General features: G+C 34.0%; 2 non-coding genes across 2 annotated transcripts; both read right to left on the bottom strand.

Moving 5' to 3' along the window:
• Nucleotides 1-259: 259 nt before the first annotated feature.
• TRNAS-AGA (transfer RNA serine (anticodon AGA)) lies at nt 260-341 on the bottom strand. Its single transcript has one exon. It is a non-coding gene; the product is annotated as a tRNA-Ser (tRNA).
• Nucleotides 342-6,999: 6,658 nt separating this feature from the next.
• On the bottom strand, nt 7,000-7,081 carry TRNAS-UGA (transfer RNA serine (anticodon UGA)). Its single transcript has one exon. It is a non-coding gene; the product is annotated as a tRNA-Ser (tRNA).
• Between the last annotated feature and the right edge of the window lie 6,231 nt (nt 7,082-13,312).

The raw sequence follows: 13,312 nt of genomic DNA, 5'->3' as shown, positions 1-13,312 counted from the left end.
ATCAGCCGTCATGACAACAGGATATTTAAACTTAGCAGTAACCTGTGTCACAATCATGATGCTCAATTCAAATATTCATCAATATTTAAAAGATCATTTTCATGAAATATGTTTTAAGATTGAAAGTTACCCAATAAAGGCAGTGTGCCTTGATAATGTAATTGTATTTCTCTGTAAAGTCAGATATTTTGTTTATGATGTGAAAGTCAAGATGGTGACAAAAAAAAGAGAGAAACAAAAAACCACATGAAGTATATTTCGTTGCGAGTAGGATTCGAACCTACGCGGGAAGATCCCATTTGATTTCTAGTCAAACGCCTTAACCACTCGGCCATCGCAACCTACTTGTTACTTAACAAATTGGAAGTAAAATTTAAAATAAACTAGATAACCACTCGGCCATATCAACTCCTTCAAACCAATAGACCATACCACAGTGCTAACAGAACAATAACAATAGGCCCAGTCACATCTCTCGGTATTAAGTGACGTCAAACGTTGATCCAATATATGGCGTGTTATGTTTCTGATTTTTCTCCAAAGATCATTATTTTAACGTTGATAAAAGTAGAATTACAGATACAATTTTGTGAAACGAATACCTAATTGACCTTTTCCGTATTAGGGTGATTCCATACGTGTCGTACGGGAAATTTAGAGAACATTTGACAGTTTTTTGACAAGAAAAACTAAAAATATTCCAGTAACTAAAGGTGATCATCAAGTACTACCAGAGTATTAGGAAAGCCTAGACTTAACATGACTTGAATTCACATCCTGTATTATACAGATTTAAAATAGTAATGTGTCGTACGGACGCAGAAAAAGTGGCTTTTTTAGAAACCTCAAGTTTGTACTCTAAAGTCTGTGAGTTGGACAGATAATTTTCATAGAAACTGAAATCAAATTGATATTCAATTACCCAAGAACAAACACATCTATGAAAGAAAGCAAAATAAACATTTATGAATAAATAAAGCAAATTACAATTTTCAAGAACATTGTGGCGTACGGGACACTCAAAATGTGTCTTACGGGACATCTCTAAATTGAAGCCTAACTTTCTCAGTTTATGTCTCTTTCACTTCTTTAATCACTTTATTTGGCTGATGATAATGATAATCCTATCAAACGTAAGACATTCATTATGTTAGAAACCGCTATTGGCTGAATATTTCTGTCAATATATCATAAACAAAATAATGTGTCGTACGGGACACTTGTGTGTTGAACAGGCACTTGCGTGTTGTACTGGACAGCCTGAATAAAACAATGAACTCTTTATCAATCAGAAGGGGAGTATCGCCCCTTAATTCTTCCTTTTGAATGAAAAGCCTTTTAATAAGTAGTCATTCATTACAATATAATTAAGTAACCTCGATATATACAATCGGGAGCAATATATTATCATTTTTTTCATGATGGGAAATGTAAAATGGTGCACAGCATTTTTACGAGCTGAAAAACTTGAGGTTCTCTGTGAAGTTATATTTTAGTGAATTAATTGATGATTTCCAATACACTATTTAAACAATGAATGAATGAAACTGTTTGTAAACATTATGGGGCTAAAATGTCATGTTTTTTCATATAAAATGTATTATACATGATATATGTGACAACTGTCACTGGTAATTCTACTTAATATTTTTTTTTCTAAGGAAATGTGATTCTACTTTTTCGAACCTTTCTGCATTTGATGAAACCATATGGTTTGTCTTATTTTCCAGATTTTTTTAACAACATGGTTTGTCTTATTTTCCAGATTTTTTTACAAATTGAAAAAAAGTAAGGAGTTTCAATACTGCATATAACAAAATTAGTGATCATCAAGGGAAGTCCAAATAGATGATTGATATGTAAATATATTTTTTTTTACATCTTATAATAATTTCACATTAGCAAGAGGAAGTCATCTTCCAGGCTAGGGTGAATCAATTATAAAGGTTTTCTTTTCATGCTCAATGACAAAGAAATTAACCTGCTCTGACCAGTGAAAATCACCAGTTTAGCTGAAGGGATTCACAAAAGAATACGCCTTCATGAAGTCAATCAAAATGGTTAGAATCACCCATTTCATGTTCTATGGAGATAGAAAGAGTACTTTTTAGTTCACTTTATGTCAAATCAATTACTTAAATTAAAATAGGCCTACTATTTATAGTTTCTGAATCCAAAATCCTGCAATTAAATGCAGTATATATTGTGTGTCGTACGGGACAACTTTTAATAGGACAATTATTGAAAAATGAAGGGCTGTAATTAGATCCTTATTGGATAAATCGATTGGAGGGGCACTGTATAGTTTGTGAACAATGCTGTGCCCCTCCGGTGCTTTGTCTCCTCCGGGTCGCGGTCCGCCACTGTCACTCGGTGCTTACAACCGTCTTTAACAATTTGTATTTCTAAGCTAAGTAGAGTTTTTTGTTTTTTTTCCTATCGCAAGTTACAAAAATCCACTTAAGGAGCATCTCAGTTGGACATGGTATTCTATCGTGCCCAAGCCGCTTGTTTTTCATGTCATGCATCATATCACTCCATGCAAGTAAGTTCCCCTGTTATTACCAGTGCGCACACACATTCACTCCCGCACTCGCACAACCCGTCACAATCTACCAACCACAACATATACACATACACGCGTGCGCGCGTGCGCGCACACAAACACACACACTCACACACACCTACCCTCAGTTCACAACACAGTTCTTCATCCACAATACGGTTTCATTCAAACAGTCTAAATGATACCCCGTGACGAAAGCATGCATGACCAAGACATGATAGACTCAGAAAGTAAATATTTCACAATAGAAGATTTTAATAATAAATTCAACGTTTCACCGAATGATTCTGTTACTACAACCGAAACCAACACATCTTTTAACAGCATTGCTAGTGACCAAAATCATATTTTGTCTAGTCATTCTTTAGGTTTTTTGCACATCAACGCTAGAAGTTTAAATAAATCATTTGATTCGATTGAATTACTCCTTTCCAATATTAACAATTACCCCTTCTCTATTATCGGTATATCAGAAACTTGGCTGCACAAAAACTCACCACCTCTATTTAACATTGATAATTATCAAATGATTCGTTCTGACCGTGAGCATGGTAAAGGGGGTGGCGTTGCCTTGTACACGCGCAATGATATACATTTTAAAGTAAGGGCAGATATACATATCCAAGGCACGGAGGATATTTTCATTGAAATTTTAAACAGTAAAAATAAAAACATAATCGTAGGTAATGTGTACAGACCCCCAAATGGTGACATTGATTTGTTTTTAGATAAGCTCGATCAATGTCTTAGTTTTATTTCTCGGGAAAATATAGACATTTACATAATGGGAGATTATAACATTAATCTTATTAATACTGACAATAATTACACTCTAAAATTTATTAGCTCATTGCTTTCATACTCTTTCCACCCGCATATTAGTAATCCGACACGAATATCAAGTACGTCTAAAACCCTCATTGACAATATCATTTCAAATGTAACTAACATAAACTTCATAAATGGCATAATTTATTCTGACATTTCGGACCATTTACCTATATTTGTTATGTCTAATCAAGCTAAAATTCAACAACATACAAATAAAAACAAAAAAGAAATGCACAGAAAAGAAACCCAACGCAACATCGATGCACTAAAAACTGATTTAGCTGAAGAAGATTGGAATGAAGTATTGAACGAAACTAACGCCGATGTTGCTTATGAAATATTTATTCAAAAACTCTTACATTATTATAACAAAAACATACCTCTTGTGAAAGATAAGGTCCTTAAAAAGAATAAACAACCATGGATCACAAAGGGCATTAAACGATCAATATCAACACGGAATAAACTCTATAAGCAAGCTCTAAAAACTCAATGTAAGGTAAAATTTGACAAATACAAAAAATATAGAAATAAATTGACATCCATTATTCGTCTATCTCGAAAACTGTACTATTAAAAAAATATAGAGGAAAACGCAAATAATGTTACTTTTTTATGGAAAACTGTCAACGATCTCTTGGGTAAGAAAAAACATGATATTACAAATAGTTTTAATGTTGATGGTCAAGAAATTACTAACCCAGAAACAATTTCAAATGCATTCAATGATTATTTCACTAATGTAGGTCCCAATCTAGCCTCAAACATTCATGTAAATGATTCACATTTCACTAAATTCCTATGTCCAGCATGTGAAAACTCACTCTTTTTAAGACCAACTAATGAACTTGAAATAATTAGTATTGTTCAACAACTGAAATCTAGCAAGTCTTGTGGGCATGACGGAGTTAGTGTTTATTTGCTTAAACAAATTATTTATTACATTGCTCATCCACTATCCAATATATTTAATCTCTCTCTTTCAACAGGCAAATGCCCGGATTCCCTGAAACTCGCAAAAGTAATACCAATTTATAAAAAAGAAGATTCCTCCTTAATCAGCAATTACAGGCCCATATCTTTACTACCATCAATATCTAAAATTATTGAAAAAATTATGTATAAACGACTCTTTACTTTTCTGAAAAACAATGATATTTTTATTCCTAATCAGTTCGGTTTTAGAGAAGGACACTCAACAGATTATGCCTTATTATATAATGTACGACAAAATTATTGAAGCTTTCACCAGAAAGGAACATTTGATTGGAATTTACATGGATCTTTCGAAAGCTTTCGATACAATCGACCACAAAATATTAATTCATAAATTAAAGTCATATGGAATAAGGGGACAAGCACTATCCTGGTTTGAAGACTATTTACATAATCGACAACAATACGTACATTTCCAATCTCAAAACTCACAAAAACAAAACAGGGATCAATTCTGGGACCCCTACTTTTTATTATCTATATTAATGATATCATAAATTCATCCCCAATTCTAAATTTCATAATTTTTGCCGACGATACCAGTATTTTCTATTCCCATGCTAATTTAGATACTCTAACTCATATTCTTAATTCAGAACTCTCTAAAATATCCCAATGGTTTAAAACAAACAAACTTTCACTTAACATAAGCAAAACCAATTTTATACACTTTCGAGAAGCTAATCCACACTTACCAGTTCCCAATTTATCAATTGACGGTTTACCTCTTACTGAAAAGCACTCTACCAAATTCTTGGGAGTAACAATTGACTCCAATCTAACGTGGAATGAACACATACACAATGTACATACATCTATATCAAGAAACATAGGAATAATTTACAAATTAAAAGACTTTCTTTCTGAAAAATCATTATTGGTTCTATACAACTCCCTAGTACTTTCACATATGATGTATTGCAATATTGTATGGGGTAACTGTAGTATAAACGAAAATAAACTCTCTTCTACTTCTCCAAAAACGAGCAATTCGTAACGTTACTCATTCGCATTATATTTCCCACACAGAACCTCTATTTCAGCGTTTAAATGCACTTAAAATACAGGATATTCACACTCTACAAACAGGTATATTTATGTTTAGATACACTTACAATAATCTTCCATCATTATTCCAAAATCTATTCAATTTAAATTCAAATATACATGCATATCCAACCCGCCACTCTTCTGATTATCATCTACACAACCCCAAACTTATTCTTGCTCAAAAATCAGTTCGCCATCATGGACCAGATACCTGGAATTCCTTACCACAATACTTAAAACAATATCCCTCTCTTAACTCATTCAAATCATCCTTTAAAAAAATTATGACACGCAAATACAATTCTGAATAATTTATGCATATATATAAAAAGAGTTCTACGGGTCTTGGTCAATTTTCAATTTTCTTGGTCAATTTTTAATTTCTATCTGATCTCATAAACTGTTACATCAGAAAATGAAAAAAGTTAAGTCATAGTATCAAACTTTTCTATCATTTCAAGCTGTATCCTGGAACCATTCAATAATTCCTAATTAATACTACCCCCACACCCTCATATACCGACACACATTTTTTTCCTTGTACACATACACGCACACCCACTCTCAACACACACACACACTTATACATACACATACAATTTTAAATATACATTTGCACACGCGCACACGTTTGCACATGCACAAACACATGCAAATACGTCAAATGTGCACATAATATCAGGCATACAATGTTCTTGCATGTAAATATCGTATTAATAATATCTGTTTATAATTAATTTAAGTCAATGCTTGATTTGTACTTCGTTCTTTTTTGTCTATTTCGCTAATACGTGTTGAGGCCGCTACCCTAGTCAAGCACTGCTTATGGTAGCGGTCTCCAGCATTTTTTTTTTGTCTACTCAACAAAGTACAATTTATAATATTGCAAACTAATACTATCTATATACATTTTTGCAATGAATGATTATTTGTATTTATTTTTGTAAAAAGAAATGTATCACTTTTTTTTCTTTATGTTGTACATTATGTTTGTTAATTATTTCTGTTGGAAAAATGCTGAAATCAAATCAAATCAAATCAAATCACCCATGGGTCAAAAATAGAGAAACTGATATTGTGAAATTGCATCATCAAAAATAAAATTGTAGGAAAAACTTTTGCATTTTCTTGTGTCGTACGAGACATTGCCAAAAATAGGTTCGGAAAAATCAGGGCTGCCCCTATTATGGATCATGAAAATGTTGTAGATATTATTTGGAACCATCAATGATACATTATTCCATTGACCTGCAATATTTTCAATCATCTCGTGCTTTGCCAATAATGGTTTCAGGCAGTGTTTGTAAATGACTGTTTAATTAGCAAAATTATTGAAAATGGAAAATTCCATTGTTTTCCCCCCAAAAAAATTATATCTGACTTCAATTTTGGTTAAAACTCATAACTTTCATAAATATTAGATATCATAGTAAAATATTACACTACTTATGACTTATTGATAGCATGTAGAAATTTATGATATTTTTGAAGTTCTAGTGTGGAATTGCCCATTATGGAGAGTACGCTTAACCGAAATAAAAACGACAAAATTAGATCGTTGCGAGCAGGATTCGAACCTACGCGGGAAGATCCCATTTGATTTCAAGTCAAACGCCTTAACCACTCGGCCATCGCAACTTCATGATGACTCCCCGAGATAAACCCGATTCTGATAAAACTTAATTTTGATCCATATTAATCCACTTATGTCTTAGCCTAACCATGTGTCACAATGTACATAATTGGAATCCCGAACCCCACTTAACAACCTGTCCAGCAAAAGTGTTGTGTCTGGCTCATTTAGTTTGAATGGAAAGGTATTAGTCCAGGATAGAAGAGGCATAACCTTGTTTTTTTATATATACAATATTTTTTAATGGTTTCTTGTCAATTCGAGGGTGCTGATTACGAATCTAGATGATGCCACTCGTGTCACCTTGAGCATTTTCCGCAAATTGGCAAAATCCAATATGGCCGCCAAAATATGCAAATTGCCCATGAAAATCCTAAAATTGTCCGCACATTGGCTATGAAATGCATTAAATCGTGTGGCAGGAGTGAAATACTCTCTGAAAAAATAATTTTTGACAAAATGTTTATTTTCCTGATATTCAAAATGGCCGCCATAGGCCCTTGTATACTCTATTATGTACAATGTGAATAGGGAAAACTAATTTTCACAAAAATGAGTACTAAACTGCAAAAAATCGCAATGTATGAACGAAGTAATATATGCAAATCATCATTACTAACGAGATATATCATTTATTATGTCATATATGGGAACATTGCTGTATTTTATAACTAAAATATCCGCCACTGGCCCAAACAGTATTGCGTACAATGGCAATGGGGCCAAAAAAATTAACAAGAGTGATCACTAAAATGCATATTATTAAGATTAAATGAGTGGAATACTGACTAAAAACATAATTGTTAACGAAATATATTATTAATATGCCATGTATGTGAAGAATGTTGTATTTTGATATTCAAAATGGCTGCCAAAGGCCCTAAAAGTATTATGCACAATGAGAAAGAGGAGCAAAGAAATCACAAGAGTGAGCACCAAAATGCATATATATATATGTGATAAATTATTGGGATACTGTCTAAACACGTATTTTCTAATGAAATATATCATTCAGGTTTCAAGTTTGTGTTAAATACTGTATTTTGAATTTCAAAATGGCCGCCATAGACATTAACAGTATTATGTACAATGCAAAGTGGGAAACCAATATTCACAGGAGTGAGCACCATAAATGCACTTAATAGTGATCTATGAGTAAAATATTGTCTGAAAGCATAATTTCTATTAAGATATATCATTTATTCTGCCGGATAGGTGATAAATGCTGTTATTGGAAAGTCAAAATGGCCGCTACAGACCCTTACGGTATTATGCACAATGTGAATAGAAACAAATTATTTCAACAGAATTTGGCCTTGTTTGGCCAAATGGTGATGTATGAGTGAAATATTGTCTGAAAACATGATTTATAACAAAATATATCACATCTTATGTAATTTAGGTGATAAATACTGTATTTCAACATTCAAAATGGCTGCCATATGCCCTTTTTGTGAACATTATTTGTCTCCACTCAAATTGTATAGTATGCGATAAGGGCATATGGTGGCAATTTTCAATTTAAAAATGCAGCATTTATCACCTTAATTACACAACATTATGATATATCTCGTTAGAAACCATGGTTTTAGACAATATTTCACCCTTACATCACAATTCACAATTATATGCAATATTTAGAGTCAAGCAAAGCCAAATTCTGAATTATATGTCCCATGTTACAATGTACACAATACTTTTAGGACCTATGGCAGCCATTTTGGATTTCAAAGTACAGCATTTATTACCTCCACGACCAATATGTGATGTATTTAGTTAGAAATCATGTTTAAGACAATATTTTTACTCGTACATCACAGTTATATGCATTATATGATTCTCACTCTTGTGAAAATTACCTTCCCTATTCGCATGTTACATAATTTAGTTAGGGCTTGTAGAGGTTATTTTGAATGTCAAAATTCAGTATTTATCCCATATATGGCAAAAGAAATGCTATAATTAAAAAAATATATTTTTCAAATAACATTTTACTCATACAACATGATTATTTGGATGTCATAGTCAAGCAAATCCAAATTCTTACAAAATTATATGTCCCCATTCACATTGTAGATAATACTGTTAGGACCTATAGGGACCATTTTCAATTTCATAATACAGCATTTATCTCATGAATGACAAAAAAATGATATGTCTTGCTATAAAACATGTTGCCAGACAATATTTTACTCGTAGATCACAATTTCATGCATTTTATTTTTCTTACTCGTGTGAAAATTAGTTTCTCCATTCGCATCGTACATGATAAATATAGGGCCTACATGTATGGCGGCCATTTTGAATTTCAAAATACAGCATTTATTACATAAATGGCATAGTAGCAATGATGTTTTTAGTCAGTATTCCACTCGTTCATCTTAATAATATGCATTTTAGTGCTCACTCTTGTCATTTTTTTGGCCCCGGCCATTGCCATTGTACACAATACTCTTTGGGCCAGTGGCGGCTATTTTAGATATCAAAATACAGCAATGTTCCCATTATGACATAATAAATGATATATCTCGTTAATAATGATGATTTGCATATATTACTTCTTTCCTACATCGCGATTTTTAGCGGTTTAGTGCTCATTTTTGTGAAAATTAGTTTTCCATATTCATATTGTACATAATAGAGTATACAATGGCCTATGGCGGCCATTTTGAATATCAGGAAAATGAATATTTTGTCAAAAATTATTTTTTCAGAGAGTATTTCACTCCTGCCACACGATTTAATGCATTTCATAGCCAATGTGCGGACAATTTTAGGATTTTCATGGGTAATTTGCATATTTTGGTGGCCATATTGGATTTTGCCAATTTGCGGGAAATGCTCAAGGTTACACGAGTGGCATCATCCAGATTCGGAATCAGCACCCTCGAATTGACAAGAAACCATAAAAAAATATTGTATATATAAAAAAACAAGGTTTGGTCAAGTTTCTATGGGGCCTATCCTGGACTATATGTGAGTTTTCATGGAAGTGAATCGTCGTAATTTCGCGGGAACCTTGAGTAGCTCGGACCTGATTCCAGCAACTTTGGATATGTGATTAATTCTAGGGTTGCAGATTCAGCACATGGTTGCTTTGCGGGTGAGTGTTTAGGATCAGACGAATAGTTTAATGGGTCATTTTTGTGTAAAAGTGATTTGTGTGGTGGATTGACGTAAGGAGAAAATTGAGGTTCATTAAATGTGCCATTTCTGGTACTTGGAATTGTAATGAAGGTATACTGAGAATTTTAACGAGTATATTATTGAGAAGTGTTACTTGGATTTGAGTGAGATAGTACTCTCGTCAGATAGCTTTCCCGGATCTCGGAATAGACCCTCTTGATTTTGTCTGAATCTGGAGTGTTAGGGTGTGTAAATGTTCCAGGGTAAGCAATTAGGTCACTAGTTTTAGCAATCACTTCGGACACGCTTTCTACAACTCGAATAATCTCTCATCAAAATCCCTTCATAACAAAGCAGCTTTTGTCGAAAGTCGGTGAATCAAAACAGCAGTGTCGTCCTGGACTTTGGACAAACGACATATTTGCAATTTTTCGTCCGACCCGAATCTAGAGACGATGTGCTGTCCCGGTCCACCAACTTTCGACAATGACCTCTAATCTGTCCATTGTGATTTGACGGGCATTTTCAATAGATTCTCAACGTTCAAGAGAGCGTCTGCGAAGAGGATGCGAAAATACGCTACAGACAGACATTGCAACAAATTTCAGACAATTCAGGCTATGGTAAAAGCCACCTCACCATCACCTTAATAAGCACCAATGTTCTACAAGAACTGTATAAGTTACATTAATTATTTAATTCAATTGTGTACTTTTATCGAGCAGTTAGCTGCACATTAAATTTAAGTACACTTAGTCCAATGAGTACTCTAAAAAATAATTTGAGGTTTTATTTTTGAATTGTTTTTATCAAATCTATAATGATCTTAATATGATATTATGTCTTGTAATATTTTGACTTATGTTTATTTTATTTTGTACAACACTGTGAAACGGAAATCAATAAATGAAATGAAATTGTTTGTTATTCTCCAGTTGTATTTTTTCATTTTAGTAATAGCTGATCTATTGTCAGACATAGTAGAGTCAGTAGGGCTTACTCTTATATGACACCGTGCACGGCGCATTCAAATTTGTATAAAATGTGGTGCTTTAGTCGTGTGATTCGCTTTATGATACAATGTGTATGATGTGAGAGTTCTAATTTTGGCAATCAGTCATTTTCCCTTGATTGTGTAAAATATTTTGTATATATAGTCATGGCTGTGGAAATGACTGTCGTCTTGAACCCCCCATACAACTATTAAATCATGAAATCCAATTGTTTCCTGCCAAAATGAAATGATAAACATCATTTAAGCATACATTCTTAAAGCATGCATGGTATGTTTTATGGTTTAATCGTCAATATGTAAGATGTTTCATATTCATCATGATCAGTCTTTAAAAGCAATTTGTATATAATTTGTCACACCAAAGTGTAATAATCAATTTTACACAAATTACATGTATAGTATACAGATTGGTTTTACAAATAGACTACGAAAGGAGATGACTTGTCATCGAGATTTCTCGGCTGGCATTCAAAATTTACAATTCGACTCGGTGTAAGACATATTTATCTTAAGTCATCACCTTCACGTCTGCAGACCTGGGGCGAATCCGCACTTGGCTTCCCATCCCCTCCTCTCCTAATTCTTGTCTTCTCCAGAATTCAAACAAAAATCCTTCCTATCTTTTCCCGTCGTAGCTGGAGACTGGAGGAGTTACGGTGGCTGGCTGCTGGATGAAGGTGTCGCACATAGTGATGAGGGGAGGTGGGGGAACAACCAATAGTAGAGGAGGAGGGGGGGGGGGGAGATCGCAATCCTCTTGTTCATGGTAAACGCCAATGTTTAAGACATTTGTGAGCATGCAATATAAGCAAACCAATTCGGAATGCGATATGTATGTGGATAGATTTATATAAATGAAAGTAAAATCAAACAAATAATGAAACCAACAAAAAGTTAATGTGAAATGCTACATTGAAAACGGAATGAATAGGAGATGGTCGCTCTTTTCGTGATTAAAAAATAAATAATAGTTATACTTGTGTAAATAGCGCTTAGCATACAGTAGGCTAATAATGCCGCATAATTACCCTGGCTTTAGAAGAGCAGGGCTCCGTCTTAATAATGGTTTGCGATTGATCCGATCAACCACAACTATGGACAGCCAGCAACATCAACATTCTGAAATGCATGTGATGTATATATATGATTTATATCCATAAGGTGACACGACATTTGCTCCTGTGACAATTGCACCGGGTTTAATTTCGTAGGGTTAGGTTTGCAATAGGGTTTTTTATGTTAGGCTTTGGGTATAGGGTATATACATAGGTCCGTATTCTGAAGTCGGGTTTAACTTAAACTCATGTTTAAAGTTTTGGTTTAAGTATGGACAGTCAATTGTTACATAAATCACTAACGGTAGAGATATCATATTTCAGCTCATTTGGCTCTCAAATCATTCATAATTGTCTAGGAAGTATATATAGATTATTGTCTTCACCATCGATGGATCAGGAAAGAGCACAGTAAACATATTAAGAAACGTACAACTTAGTAAACAAATTGATACTTTTGGCTTCCCATACTTAAACCACAACTTTAAACCTGAGTGTAAGTTAAACCTGACTTCAGAATACGGGCCATAGGGTTGAAGTTGGTCATTCGATTAGTGTGTGGAATTTAGAGCGGATGAATTGTCGCCAGAGCAAATGTCATGGAATCATCCATCGTTTTGTTGACAATTCAGTATGCTCCTCTTTGTTTTCCAAAGGACATTGTGCAAATATCCAGTAAGAAAAAAAATATGGCATCGATGGATTTCCATACATTCGAGGTTGATCGGATCAATTGCAACTCTTTGTAAGAGGGAGCCCAGCTGTTGTTTCGCGCACTTTGTTTGAAGGAATACATTCCATTCACCTCACCTGGGTTGATGACAGCACAATGTAGATCAATGTTCTTGCTGAAGGAAATTACGCCGTGCCTGGGATTCGAACCCACCATCCCCTGTTTCAATGTCCGAAGATTAATCCACCAGGCCCAAGAAGAAGATCGAGTATGGAGGGGGCAGCGGAGACTATAGCCCGTATTCTGAAATCGGGTTTGATTTAGACTTTGGTCTTGAATTGTGGTTAAACTATGGAAGCCGGTCGTG

The sequence above is a fragment of the Lytechinus pictus genome, chromosome 5 (genome assembly GCF_037042905.1).
Source record: "Lytechinus pictus isolate F3 Inbred chromosome 5, Lp3.0, whole genome shotgun sequence".
Lineage (NCBI taxonomy): Eukaryota > Metazoa > Echinodermata > Echinoidea > Temnopleuroida > Toxopneustidae > Lytechinus > Lytechinus pictus.
The sequence above is the reverse complement of the archived record's forward strand: the minus strand, read 5'-3'. Positions and strand labels throughout refer to the sequence as shown.